Below are 14,299 nucleotides of genomic sequence, written 5' to 3' on the forward strand. Positions count from 1 at the left end.
GCCAGAGCAGCTAGCTCTTCTTACACATCTCTACATTATTTCAACGCTATATAGATATTATAGCATACTTCAACTCAATGACCTGAGATGTTTTTGTGAAACAGAATTAGCCATCAATGACTTGGCCGAATCAAGTTTGGAATATTGCCCAGGAGTTATAGGCCAGTAGAGTCTCAATCGATCACCTAGTACATTATCGATCGATCTAAATTTGGAGAGGAACCATGGCTCAACTACATTTAACAAATTGGTCATCGTCTCTTCACAATATCACAAGGTCCACTCAATACGCAGTGTTCCAAACAGCGCGGCATTTGGGTGGGCTCCGACACCCACGTAGCGACGGAATGATGCGTTGGGGATTGGGGAGCCAGCGGGATGAGGGACACCTCAGACAGGGACGACCGTCGGCTAAGTAAATCCAGCGGGCAGCGCCAGTGGGCCAGGCAGGAGTCGCGTTAGTCCGCGTTCGGTGGACAGCAGCAGGATAAAAGGGGGATGTTTTGGCCGTGGGCAGAATGGGCACTGGCCTGGCTTTTACTTGTGCCCATCTCTGGTCCGGCAAATGCCAGCGGCTGCTGACTTGACCACTAATGCCAGGGGCTTACCAAAGTGCAGCCTGTATGGCATTCCTTACCACGAACTGAGCCGACCTCTGGTGTTGTGGTAGGTGGCATCACGAAAACCCTACACATGCATATCAAGGGCTTCTTTGAACTGTAGCAAGGTCATTAGTGAGGGAGTTGGTAACTCCTCTGCTTCAGAGCAGGGGAACACCCCCCTTCTACCCCCCCAAAAATAGAATAAATTGCACGGCTGATAGATATGAAAGGCATCATGCATTTTTATGAAATAATGAGCCATTGTGCTCCCTTCCATTCATTTGCATAACAAATACCAGTAAAAGAGGGCTAATACCATATTCAGGACACAGCATGCTTGCTTTCCAGCTAGCGCTGCAGCTAATATCACAATTACCTCAATACCCTTGGCAACAATTACCATGTGTTGGAAGTATGCAAATTCATAAGCTGGTTGGAAATTGCTCCCGGGCCGCAGTCTGACAACACAGTGGCTGGCTATTAACCGACTAGCTCGTGTCCGTGAAAACAAACACTGCAAGCTGTCCGTATCTCTCTCTGGGGGTGGGGGTTAACGCTGCCATCGTAAGCTTGTTGGGGTGGGCCGTCTGGACGGAAGAAACTCGTCGCCCCCCTCAAGCTCAGTCTCACCTTCGCATCCAACACTCCCCTCGCCGTCTTTCTTGCAGGTTAATTACAGCGGTTTGTCTGCAATCATCCGACACAGTGCCAACCATGTTTGAGCAGCGCAACAAAATGGGTCACTTATGATATCCCTTTAATACAAACAGCAGGGGGTTTAGCTGTGTTGAGAGTGGGTTGGAAATGCAGTCTGACTACAGGGAGAACAAAAATAAAGGAAAAAAAGAGCAAGAAGGATAGGGGATGGAGCAGGGTGGTATTACTGATGATGGCGTAATGTCATAACAGTCTTAACCACGGGTAAAACAAATAAATAAATAAGATTCTCCTCTCTGCTAGCTCACAGAGGGAGGTGAACGGGGAGAGTGTGGAGGGGAAATATGAGTGCTTCAATGGTAACCTCAAACCTTTATGGCGGAATTGAGGCCCAGTGTCAGGTGTACATGTGCTAGAATGCCTGGGGAGGGCTTGGGCCAGGGCATCTGTCGGTGACATTTACATTTAAGTCATTTTACAGACGCTCTTATCCACCCGAGCCACCCCCGTTCACATTCCAGCTCTGCCTGTCAGGCTCCTCAGGGAAGCAGCCTATAAACAGCTGTCAGAGGAAGGGTGTGTACGAATATATACACTGAATTAGTTAGTCCCATGTTTCATGAGCTGAAATAAAAGATTGCAGACGTTTCCCATATGCACTAAAAGTTCAAATCTTAGGCACAAATTTGTTTACAATGTAGCATTTCTCCTCTGCCAAGATAATCCATCCACCTGACAGGTGTAGGCATATAAAGAAGCTGATTCCACAGCATGATCATTACACAGGTGCACCTTGTGCTGGGGGCAATAAAAAGGCCACTTAAAAGGCGCAGTTGGCTTACAAAACGCCACAGATGTCTCCAGTTGATAGGGAGTGTGCAATTGGCATGCTGAAAGCAGGAATCTCCACCAGAGGTGTTACCAGAGTTTGGGATGCTTTGGATCGACAGCGTGTTCCAGTTCCTGCCAATATCCAGCAACTTTGCACAGTCACTGAAGAGGTGTGGGACAACATTCCACAGGACACAATCAACAGCCTGATCAACTATGCGAAGGGGAGGTGTCGCGCTGCATGAGGCAAAAGGTGGTCACACCAGATACCGACTGGTTCTGATTCACACCCCTACTTCCTTCTATTTAAAAAAAAGGTATGTGTGGCCAACAGATGCATACCTGTATTCCCAGTCATGTGAAATCCATAGATTAGGGCCTAATTAATTACAAATTGACTGACTGGCTTATATAAACTAACTCAGTAAAAATCTTTGAAATTGTTGCGTTCATATTTTTGTTCAGAATACACTGTGTGTAAGTGAGAGAGCAGGTCTACCACATCGTGCGTTCTTCTGATTCCACCGTGCTGTTCTCGAGTACTTGCATCATCTTTGACTACAAGACTGTGGACAATAGACCTCCATTTTAGACTGCACTGCCAAAGCAAACCCTGTGTCTGTGACCAACCTTCCCTGACTGCCCCCTGTGCCTGACAGAGACAACCCAATTGAGCATTTAACAGTGGCTGCTAGCTAGACTAAACTGGGCCTGGGCGGTAGAGACTATGGTGTAACTGAGCTATATAGCGCCATTTGGGTGTTTGACAAAACAGGGGCCTCAGTCTCTGGCTATTCATTAAAGGACTGCTGTCTGACTGAGGCCTTGCTATGTGGATGCCTCCGAAGTACTGGGGCTCTGGCCAGAGGAAACACAGGCCCCATTCACAGTGTGTGTGTGTGTGTGTGTGTGTATATAAAGGGTATGACAGGAAAGGAGGGTGGATAATGAGGGAGAGAGAGTGGAGAGGCTTTAGAAAGACAGGAGTTTACAAGGAGAACAGAGTATTGGAGAAGGAGGGGTTTATTAGGGAAGGAAGGGGGTTTCCAACATGGAACTTCTTTATTGGACCAGTTCCCTGCAGACAGGAAACAGGTCATTCACTAGTCAACAACTGACCAAGTTCACTAGAAGTTACAACAACACATTTTGACCAAAGCAGATCCACACACACGGGTTGTGTTCATTAGGGAACATCGTAGCAAAGCGCTTCGCAATGGAAAACGAAAACTAGCACTTCTGATTGGTCAAGTTCAGGTTCTCTCCCCTTTTCAGTCCATTTTCTTCCATTGAGTGCCTAATGAATACAACCCAAGGCAGTTATTAACCTACCAACTGCATGAGATAGGAAGTATTTAGGAGGCTGTGCTATCCACTAAGGGGGGGAATTGTTGAGCAGGGAAAGCCAGAACCCCCCCATCTAGACTGCCAGCCTGTCCAAAGAGGGAGCCAATAAATTTAGTAAGAGGAGAAAGTTGAATGAACTCTTAGGATTGGTGGTAGAAGAGTGGAGGATGGGGTGAAGTATGTGTGGGGTGTGGAGAGCGAGAGAGCTTAAGACTGTTGCTCCGTCTGCCCATATAAAGGCAGTGTTGCAGAGTTCCGCTGCATCACCACAGAACACTCAGAAAACATGGCACGCAGAGAGATCCAATCTCCTGATGAAATCCACCAACACAAGACAGTCATTACTCACAGCATGATGACAGGAGAGGCTCTGCTGAGCATATGGGCCCAGCTCGGCTCTCAACCCAGTTGCGTGGCTGTCTCAGCCAGTCTCGACTAAATGAAAGACGCTCCCTAATGCACTGCTGCTGTCGTAGACCTAGGAGTTGCCTGCTCTGTTTTGGAAACTCAACAGAGGCAAGCCAGGCAGGTCGCTAGCGAGTCGGTACTCGATGTCCAGCCATGTACGAGGACGTCGGGAGATGACGTGAAAAATCGTCCACAAGGGGCAACTATGAGCGATGTTACCTTCAAGGTGGCTTTGGTTGTGGACCGGGATGGGTGTAAGCATCTGCCTCTGGTTCTAAAAGGTTGCAAGTTCGAATCCAGCAATAGAAAGTGGTTGTGGGTATTTGTCAAGCCCATCCTAAACCATTCGGAGTTAATGCCTAAGCTTAGCCCTAAACACTTAGATATTGGACATTTGAAACATGACTGAAGTTGTTGAGGCAAACTGTACAATCAAGCCCCAATATTCTCCTATTCCATTAATTGGAGAGGGGTTACATTTCAAGCCAGCCCAGCATGTTTAATATGTATTTAATACATTATATCTTGGGTGACAACATGTTTGAATGTGTATGGATTTAAAGGCCCAGTGTAGTCAAAAACATGATTTACCTGTGTTTTTATATATTTCCACACGGAGGTTGGAATAATACTGTGAAAATTATGATCATGCCCTTTTAGTGTAAGAGCTGCTTGAAAAGACTGCCTGAAATGTCAGCCTGTTGTGGTGGGATGGAGTTTGGGCCTGCCTGGTAACATCAGAAAAGTAGTTAATAGACCAATAGCTCTTTGCTAAGCAGCAATCTGTTAAAAAAAATAATAATAAATAAATGTTTTACCCAGAAATGATTTGATATGGAGATGTTTTTTTAAATGGCTGCATTGGACCTTAAATAGGCCTAAATGACATTGGGAATACTTGTGCAAAGTGCAGCATGAGATTATGATAAGATACTATACAAAGGCTGCAGTGGGCGAGTGGTTGTACGAGGCTCTATATAGGCTAGTTGGCAGGGTATACGAAGGGTAGTGGCAAGGCGTGTGTGAGTGAGTGATGTCCTCGGCAGACCCAACTGGGTCCTCGGCAGACCCAACGTCACAACACTAACCAAAACTGCTGCATTCTTACACACGCGCACTGCACAAGAGGCAGGAAACTACACACACAAAACAAAAAAAAACACAGCTCTACTCCAAAGAATTCATTCTGGGACACCGTGAGGGAGGGAGGGAGGCGCGCTAGCATTCTTTCACAGTTCCTGCTGGCGTCTGATAACAACAAAAGAGGACGTGGTTGCCGATCCGACTTTCCCAGGGTCTTTAGTCTGCTGCACTCAAAGAGCCAGAGCTTCTGCATACGTGTACATTCTCTACTTTAGGTGCAGAGAACCAGGCTGCTCTGTGGAATGGCGCTCATTTAATAAAGTCAGATCCAAGCTGAATCCGTGTCTGCAAGATTACAAGGAACACAGTATTCTACAGAACCGAATATAATAGCATAAAACCACAGTAAGACAAAAACATCACACCGTAACTCATCAGGTTTTACCAGTGAAACATCAATGCGGCATCATTCTATAGTAACCATTTGATCTCAAATCAGCATTCGGATTTTCTTCAGTTATACAGGTGTGGTTTTGAAGTAGCCTACAGTGTCGTTTAGAATGACGGAGCCAACTAAATTTTAGAGCCGATTGTGTTCAACTGTAGCACAGCCTACCTGTGTATTTCGCCTAGTGGCGCGCGCTGTTGACTAACTTTATACTACTATGCCATTATAGCCGGTCCTGTTACGTAGACGGTGCAGACGTGGATCCAACTTCATTTAAAACGAGCACCATGAGCATTTCCCCAATGACTGTATGCGTCGCCTGAGTAACCGGTTCCCCGCGCGTAGGGAATATATACACGCACAGAAGCTTTTAGTGCTGTAGACTAAAGATCCTGAAAATGCCAGAGCCGCAGCCACTCCGTAACAAAAACAGGCCATGGTGGACGACACACTACCGTGGGCTCTCCCCGGGGAGCCATGCACCGCTGCCTTCCCAAGCTCGCCCTATGGTGACAGGCGTTTCACAGCGACCTCAGGGTGAGGGCAGGGTGCCCATCTCCTATGAGGAAACTCAACAGGAGCAACGCTCCCATAGAGGATAGCTTGCTGACCTTTACCCTTCCGTTTAACCGGAACCACTGGCACAATGGACTCAGAGCGGAATGGAATTACTCAGTGGGAATACGAGCTCATGCCGACCTGAAAAGCCACCGCTAACTAGCTAACTAAAGCCCTTGGCATCTCATCTGGCAGTACACTGAAGAGGTGGCACTCATTTCAGTTCGAGACAGAATTGAAGCATAAAACCGATGATGTCAACGACAAACCAAATATCAAAAATGACCTATAAAATCCCTCCATGGTTAATCAAAAACAAACACACAGGATCCCCTACCCAAGCCAGCCAGCATTAAATGTCTTAGGGTACAATCAAAAATAACACGGGACCCCCTACTAGAGCCCTGCACGGGCATGAATTTTAAGCCCGAACCCCAACCATGCCTGTGACGGTCAGGCCCGATTGCTTCTGTCAAATTTAAGGCCCGGACCCAAACGACTTCCTCCATTAGTAAACCCTTTAGTTGCTACTCTCCATCAGTCACAAGCTCCCTGCACGCAGAGTCAGTGAGCAACCATAGCAAGGGCTCCACTTGGGCTGCTCTGCTCAACGAGCCACGTCAGCTGTAAACTCAGACAAAACGCAAGGAACGTCGTTATGATCCTAGTCAGATACGACTGTACCGCGCAGGCAGAGCACAAGACAATGGCTCCGCCTCAAATGTTTAGTGGTCAATTTAGTGATACCCAAAGCCCTGTCCGTATCCCTTCTTATTGATGAATAAACAGGCCCTAACCCGATGTATAATGTCTGGGCCCGTTGGGCAGCGGAGCTCTACCCCACAAAGCGCCCTTTTCCTGCAGCGCCCCACCCGTCACTGGGTGTCCCCTGCACTGTGGTTGGATGGTGGGAACTTCTGGAAGCCCCGCCCCATGTCTAGTGGGGAGGCTGGGGAGACACCAGGGCACAAAGCCCCTTTGCCAACTTGGGTAGACCACAGATATATATACGGAGAATACAAAAAGATGCTTCTAAGCTATTCGATGGATCAGTAGTGGACATCGCCTAGTCTTGGACTCTGTGCATGCTCCTGCTCCAGTCCAGCTCCTGTGAATAAACCCTATCCTGGTCTTAATGAAAGACCAGAGTTAGTCGATTGCTCGGCTGAAGTACGTGTCCTGCAAGCTCTGTAGCCCGCCAGGATTAGAGCCGCTGTCCCTGACATATAGGCGGGACACTAAAGCATTGGCTTAGCCATGCTAAACAATTCATGAGCTGGACTGTGTACTTAAAACACATGTTAAGGTTAATTAAATCCATAAGGGGGGGGGGGGGGGAATGGAGAATGTGCTAACTGATGTTAAAGCGCTCGATAACGGGATGAGGAGGATAGTTAGTGTAGCCAATTAGCCGCGGGGGAATGAGATGCGGATGGGCTAACCTAACAAGTTAGTGTTAAGGGAAATCACAAGACAATGGGGGTTAGTTACCTAGTCATTTAGCCTGGGGGGAATCAGGAGGGAATGGACTCGCGGCTAGCCTAGCCACTAGCTTACGTTCCTGCAGACAGTCAGAACAATCTGGATAAAACTGGACCAGGTTCAAAGCAGCACTGAGCCGGGTTTGGTCTGGGGGTCTCTTCAGGACAAGGCATGAATAGGGCCGAATGTTCCCGCAGGGTGGGAGATGGCAGAGGGGAGGTGTGTGTGCTGTTTGTCAGTGGGTAATCTGAGGATTAAAAGGTAACAGACAGGTCCCATTGTCTGCCCCTGTGCCCCCTTTGGCCTGGGGCAGAGGGGCGTATGGATTAGCTCAGCCGAAGCAGGGGGACAGGGGTAGCAGCTGGCACGCTTGCTTTTGGCCAAAATCGCACGAGAACAACCAGACCTGGGACACCAGGGCTCTAAATGCATAATTCCTTGATTCCTCGCACCTTCTCAAAAACCCATTGGAGAAGGTCTGAGGGATTTGCGAAGGAGGCAAGGGGATCGGTTGCAGAGAAAAATCACTGAAACACTAATTGAGAAGATGCCATGACGGACCAGGGACACCAGGCTTTTGGAGGGATGGGGAGGCTGACAGTGGGATGGCTACAGGGCTGCTCCTCTCTGGGGATCAGGAAGAAAGTCAATAGTGGAAAGCAGCTGTGCTCTGTGTTGCTGCTGCCTCAGGGCCAGATCAGTTACCAGGGCTATGAGCAGCCAGGGTGAGCTCAGGCCAGATGGACTGATCCCATCGCGCCTGCCTGGCTGCCATGCACTTGGGCGCACACACACACCACGGCTCTATTACTGAACACACAAGACCTGGGTTACTCATGGGACGTGAGGCAGACCAGAGGAAAACAGGATGTGTGTAACCAGCCACGATGCACACAGCAAGGGCCGTCAGATACACACACCTCAAACCTCGGGGTCAACACCTAACCACCAATCAAACCTTGTCCCAAAGCACACCATTAAAACAAACCAGATATGGCTAAAGGTATATCGGTGCGGGATGCAGCGTCAATAGATTTTGATTGAAGCCTCGTAGGAAAAATATGAAATAAGTGGACTTAAATTGTTCCTTGAGCAGGCATCTCAAGGTCAGACCAGATCTGACCAAATCCAATTCCTGAATGTGTTGAACACTTTGGATCATAGCAGAGCACAGAGCCACATGTCACAATGCCAGGCGGCCACAGAGTCCAAAAGCAGTGCGTGTCCATTGCATCATGGCTAATAAAGAGAAGGCTGAATCCCAAGGCACAGACCACCACAGTGGCAAGTGCTACAGCAGCACAACCAAACACAAGCCTTCCATGGGACAGCCGGCAGCAGCCCTTCCAGACTGGAGACAGTGTCCGAGTCCCAAATAGCACCCTTCTCCCTATATTTGGGACGGACTTACTGAGACACCATAGAAACCAGTGAGAGAACGCATGATGAAACCTACTGTAATTGTATTCACAGGATGTGTGACGTTCATAATGCTGCAAATTGAGGGATTTTATGGCCGTTGATAGGGTAGATAATAGCTCGCGAGCAGGTGTGTGTAATTAGGTAATCTGCTCACTACGCAGGGCAAAGAAAATGGATTTGAGCCCAGTGACCTTGACATCCATTAGGTATCATCTCAGCAGCTGTAGCATCGATGCGGTCGCATGGCCCCAACGACAACCAGAGCACATAAAGGAGCATTAGCAACCATTACAAGTGGAAAGCCATGAGTCAAGCAGCACACCTTTGTGACTCCCACACTCCCAAGACTATTATTTAAGGGAATTTGTTGAAGGCACCAAACAAAATAACAGATACTGACCTGCGGAGTTTTACGGCTGTATCCAATTTAAAAATCAGCCATCCGGTCACACGATCGGAAACAACGCAATGCGTTGAAATAGACAACTGCAGCTGGCCCATGGGGTGCCATGTTGACTAACAAGGGAGTGTACACTACAGGAGAGGAACCAATTGAAGTGCACTTACATTCCAAGACTAGTTGGGTGCCAATCATGTTACATGACTCTCGTCGAGAGAACATTAGTTCTACGAGAGTCAGAGGCTGACCTAAGGTCTGTTTTCTTTCAATAAATACAGCGATAAGGATGATTTTAGGGTTGGTAATACTGATCCTAAACCTGCACTTAGGGTAGTCTCGTCAACCCGACCATAGGCAAAAGAAGTGACTCTATTTTTTGGCATAGACAAACTGCGTCACTGCCTACATCACTACTTTATTGGCTGAATAAAATACTGGCTAGGAAGATCGAGATCACGCAGGTTACTTTTAATGAGTGCATTTCGCAAGTGGCTAGTTTGCGTCAACTACCTGCAAAACCACTGCAAAGATTTTGCCTGCAAACATTGTTTTTTTAATTGCAACGTTCTGTTATGTCCACCCCACGATTTGTTGGGAGTGTCCCCTGAATCCCCTCACCCCTATTGAGGTAGTGTGACGTAGTTCCTCTACGCCAAAAGAGCCCACAATTGAAACCAGACTCTAGTCACTGACTGCCAACTTCTAGTCAATTTGGATCTGACACTGCAGAGGTTTAGCAGGAGGACAGAGGAAGTGGTATTATCTTAAACAGGGGTGTCAAAGTCATTTTCCCCCCAGGGGCCGCATTCGGTCTTCAACAAGGTCCGGCAGGCCGCACTGAATTTGTTATTTCAAAATATTGTCCTCCATCCTTCATTTCTGGAATTTTCAATGCACCCTGACATGTAGGTGATTATTAATGAGATGGACACATTCAAGAAACTGTTTGTATGTAGGTCCATTATAATTGACAGTTGATTTGGTTTTAGTCATTTCAAAGTATACATCTATTTATTTAAAAACACCCGTGGGCCAGATTGGACCCCCCCTCCCCTCCCGGACTGTATATGTTTGACACCTCTGGTATTGTGAACATGCCAGGAGCTCAGGCCATAGGCATCAGTGAGAAAGATGGTTTCACACTCCTGCAGTGATAATTCACACTCAGAGAGGGTTGCCTGGGAGGTCACTGCTGAGAGGGGACACATTCCCCACTCTGGGTGGGCGAGAGGGTGTCACTGTCAAGCCCCTGCAGCAAAGTAACCTCTCAGTCAATGTGACACCCTGAAATGGATAATACACCCCTACAACAAAACCCCAAAACAAGACCACCACATTCACCACATTAGCACGTATGTCTTGAAAAGGAAGTCGTGTCTCCTTTTAGAGATCAAATGACAATTTAACATTTAATTAACCGTTTTCAGATTGAAAGAAAGCACTTGATCACTGATAAAAAGGCATGTTATGCTATACAGAACAATTGATGACAACAGCAGATATGACCAGACTGATGCTGTTTGGTAAACTTCTGAAATCTGATGAATTTCTGTTGACACCCAATCCGTGACATTGAGATGGGGCAGGTGGGATAGCATTGGCTGGCCTGTGCCCCATTACAGATTATGTAACATGTATTTGGAGCCAAAACCCAGATGACAGGATCACTGGGATCTGACATTGCCATCTGATGCTTCTGAACTCTCCCTCTAGCGCTGCCCAGTCTCAGTCAGTATAATCTAGCAGACATCTCCAGACCTGGAGGCGCGCGCGAGCCAGACCGACATTCCCGTTCACACTGACGTGCTGCTGGTGTAAAAAGTAACTCAAAAAGCTTATTGTGATAGAGAATCATATAGGCCTGCCAGCCCATCACAATTTCCCTATCAACTGTGCTCACATAATGGGAGATTGATTCAGCAATGTAACCAACAGTGAAATTCTTTAGACTACTGTTCTTTCATAGCGCCACATGTAAAGGATGCACTTTTGATTGGGCCAGCAATCGATAATGGGATCGCGTTCACACCTGCTCTCCATTCGAAAACGCAGTTGCATCGCAGAGTTTACTGGCGAGCCACAGAGAACTCAGCAAAGCCCAAATCTCAGGACACAATCACTAACGGTAAATTAACCCCGGTTTTGCAGTAGCCATTTGGGGCCCTCTCATTCTCAGAACAATGGTAGGGGTACGTTTGGTGCCGAGGTTAGTCAATAAATCGATTAAATGAACATAGAACTTAGGCTACACATACAGTTGGGTGTCCAGTCACCTCATGGGCCTTGACACGACTTTTTTAGGGAAAGGAAACCACCACGTCCTTGTTGAAACCACCGCCCAAAACAAGTTCACCGACGTTGTAGACGTCACATCAAAATCCAGTTTGAAAACATGGGCTTTCAACAACGAACGTTTGATAGGTGTCATTTCGTGAGCTTTGTTTAGATAACATCTTTTAACGCGAAAGCTGCATGAATTAGCAGAACATAAGGCACCGAAATGGCAACAATGTATCCAAGAAATTGCTTATTGCGAGACGTTTGCTGGCTCGAACTACATCGTATCAATACCCACTCACCGTAAGAATGTCGAGGCACGCTTCGCAGCGTTCCCCCCCTCACAAATTCTCAGGTACGGTTGTAGGCGACTCCTTTATTTGAAGGCTACTTCCTCGCTGGCTGGACAAAAACAGACCAAATATATCGGTGCTGAGGTTATAAACGTAGAGGACAAACAATCAAACGTGCAACTGCCTCCCTTCACTGGCAAGCTTCGCACTGACGCTGTAGTTTCAATTGATTTGTTCAAAGGGCGTGTATCCCTCTTTAGTAACGTTCCCGGGACCGAAGACGCTACCTCTCTGGAAAGAGGAATCGAATGAGTGGCGTTACCACATAGTCGAGCGAGGGTGAAATTGCAGAAGCACCCCCTCCCCCCAAAAAATCGATTTATCCAGCTAGGAACCAATGAAGAACCATGGCCTGAGGTTTATTTAAAAAACTATGGATGATGTCATATGCTTAAACCACTGCCCCTCCTTTTATTTGCTGTGTGCGAGAGTGCCTGGCCCCCCATCCCTCACCCATTCTCTCTGTGTATGAAGTTCCAAAATCCAGCTGCATGGCTAATATTTAAACTACTGCAGACCTACACTGGATGCCTGCAAGGCCAAACGAATAGGCTAGGCTACATAAGTATGTATACACAGAGTCTGTAAAGGTTTCAGTTTCAGTTGGTTAAAAAAAAATCGATTTGAATGCAATTGATAGTTTCTTGATATCAATGAAGAATAGGCACATTTATTCAACTGAGAAAGGCATTGTTCACACTCCTGGTCTGGTTATGTCTTACTTATTAGCATAATGTCATTGTCCGATGAAAACCTTGTAACTCAGTTTTTGCAAAACAGTAACTCAATGTGCTCTGAACATTTCATAACTCTAGGGCCAACAACATTTACCCCAAATAGCTTCGGAAATGTCATAATTGTATGTTCGTTAATGGGGAAATATGGTCATTTTATCCATTTCCTGACAAGTTTATGTTCTGGAGATGAAGTTATCAGACAGCGACAATAAGGGGCATTTGTTGATGGTGCTTATGAAGTCATACAGCCTCAGCTACTTTGCTGCACGGCACTGACTGCCCACAATGGGAGTGGCAGCTTGCTTCTGTTCCCTCAGTTGCAGCTGCTGGCTTTACAATAGGAATCAATGAAAAGACGGGGAACATACAAAGACTATGAAATTGACAGAAAGAGACTGAATCGGGCCAAGAAATCTGACATCAACTAGTTTGTTATGCAGCAAGACGACAAAGAACAACAAATGAATGAGGAGTCTTTGGGCAAAGAAAAGTCCCAACTCACAGTGCCAGGAGAGGAGAGGATTAGACTGGAAACAGACATGATGCATTCACTCTGGACCAGTGATGTGAAATATGTAGACATTGGGATCCTCACCATTCAAACTGCATTTCTTACAATGTGTGTGTGTGTGTTTACTGCACCTCATTATAGTGTGTGTGGAAGCGGGTGACTCATACAGTTCGTCTGACCCCTCTGTCTGTCTCAGCTACTCACAGGGCTCTGGCAATTGTTACATCTGCAGCCTGTCAGCCTTTACTATCGTCGAGGGCTAATTGCAGAGACTGGGGAACCAAGAGCCTCTCCCTGACCCCATAGCTTTTATAGTGTGTGTGTATTCGGCCACAAACTAAGATCCTCAATTGGGTTGTTAGTAAAACCACAAAATCCAGTTCATTCCTGTTTCTGCCCACCCATCTCAATGCTCTGTAATGTTGTCCTATAAGGTGTGGCTCAGTATTGGTCTCTATGGGAAAGCCTGTGGCAATGGAACAGGGATTAATTGTTCAACCAAAGTGGTTTCTTTCAACCCCCTATTTGACTTGCTGGCCCACAGTCTTCCAGTGAGGTCTTGTTGTTTCACCCATCTGCCAAAACAACACCAATCCCGGACATACTTTGTGTATGCAGCTCCATGTACAGCTGCATACGCTGCCCATGGCACAGAGCAAACAACCATGCAAGCCCACACACATACAGAGAGGCTAACAGAGAGAGTGACTGGCAGATATACAGACAGACAGAAAAACAGACCAGTGTAAAGGATGTGAAATAGCTAGCTAGTTAGCGGTGGTGCGCGCTAAATAGCGTTTCAATCGGTGACGTCACTTGCTCTGAGACCTTGAAGTAGTGTTTCCCCTTGCTCTGCAAGGGCCGCGGCTTTTGTGGAGCGATGGGTAACGATGCTTCGTGGGTGACTGTTGTTGATGTGTGCAGAGGGTCCCTGGTTCACTCCCGGGTATGGGCGAGGGGACGGTCTAACGTTATACTGTTACACCAGCACACACACGTATACTCATGCTGAGGAAAAGGGTCATGGTGGTCAATTTCTGACCTGGGTACGAAGTATTTAGTCCACCAAGACAACAGTTAGAGGGAACCTCATCTCAAAATATCATGGAAACCTAGCGCGTCACCCATTTACTACAGTAGCTTCTCTCAGTCATCGTTGTTCGACAGTCGGGAAACGTGAGGC

At 47.1% G+C, this 14,299-nt stretch overlaps 1 pseudogene; it reads right to left on the reverse strand.

Annotated features, from left to right (window-relative positions):
• Window positions 1-12,241, reverse strand: part of LOC115103817 (mucin-2-like) — a 40,082-nt pseudogene extending 27,841 nt beyond the window's left edge.
• Window positions 12,242-14,299: the final 2,058 nt, after the last annotated feature.

Source organism: Oncorhynchus nerka, linkage group LG21 (genome assembly GCF_034236695.1).
Source record: "Oncorhynchus nerka isolate Pitt River linkage group LG21, Oner_Uvic_2.0, whole genome shotgun sequence".
Classification (NCBI taxonomy): Eukaryota; Metazoa; Chordata; class Actinopteri; order Salmoniformes; family Salmonidae; genus Oncorhynchus; species Oncorhynchus nerka.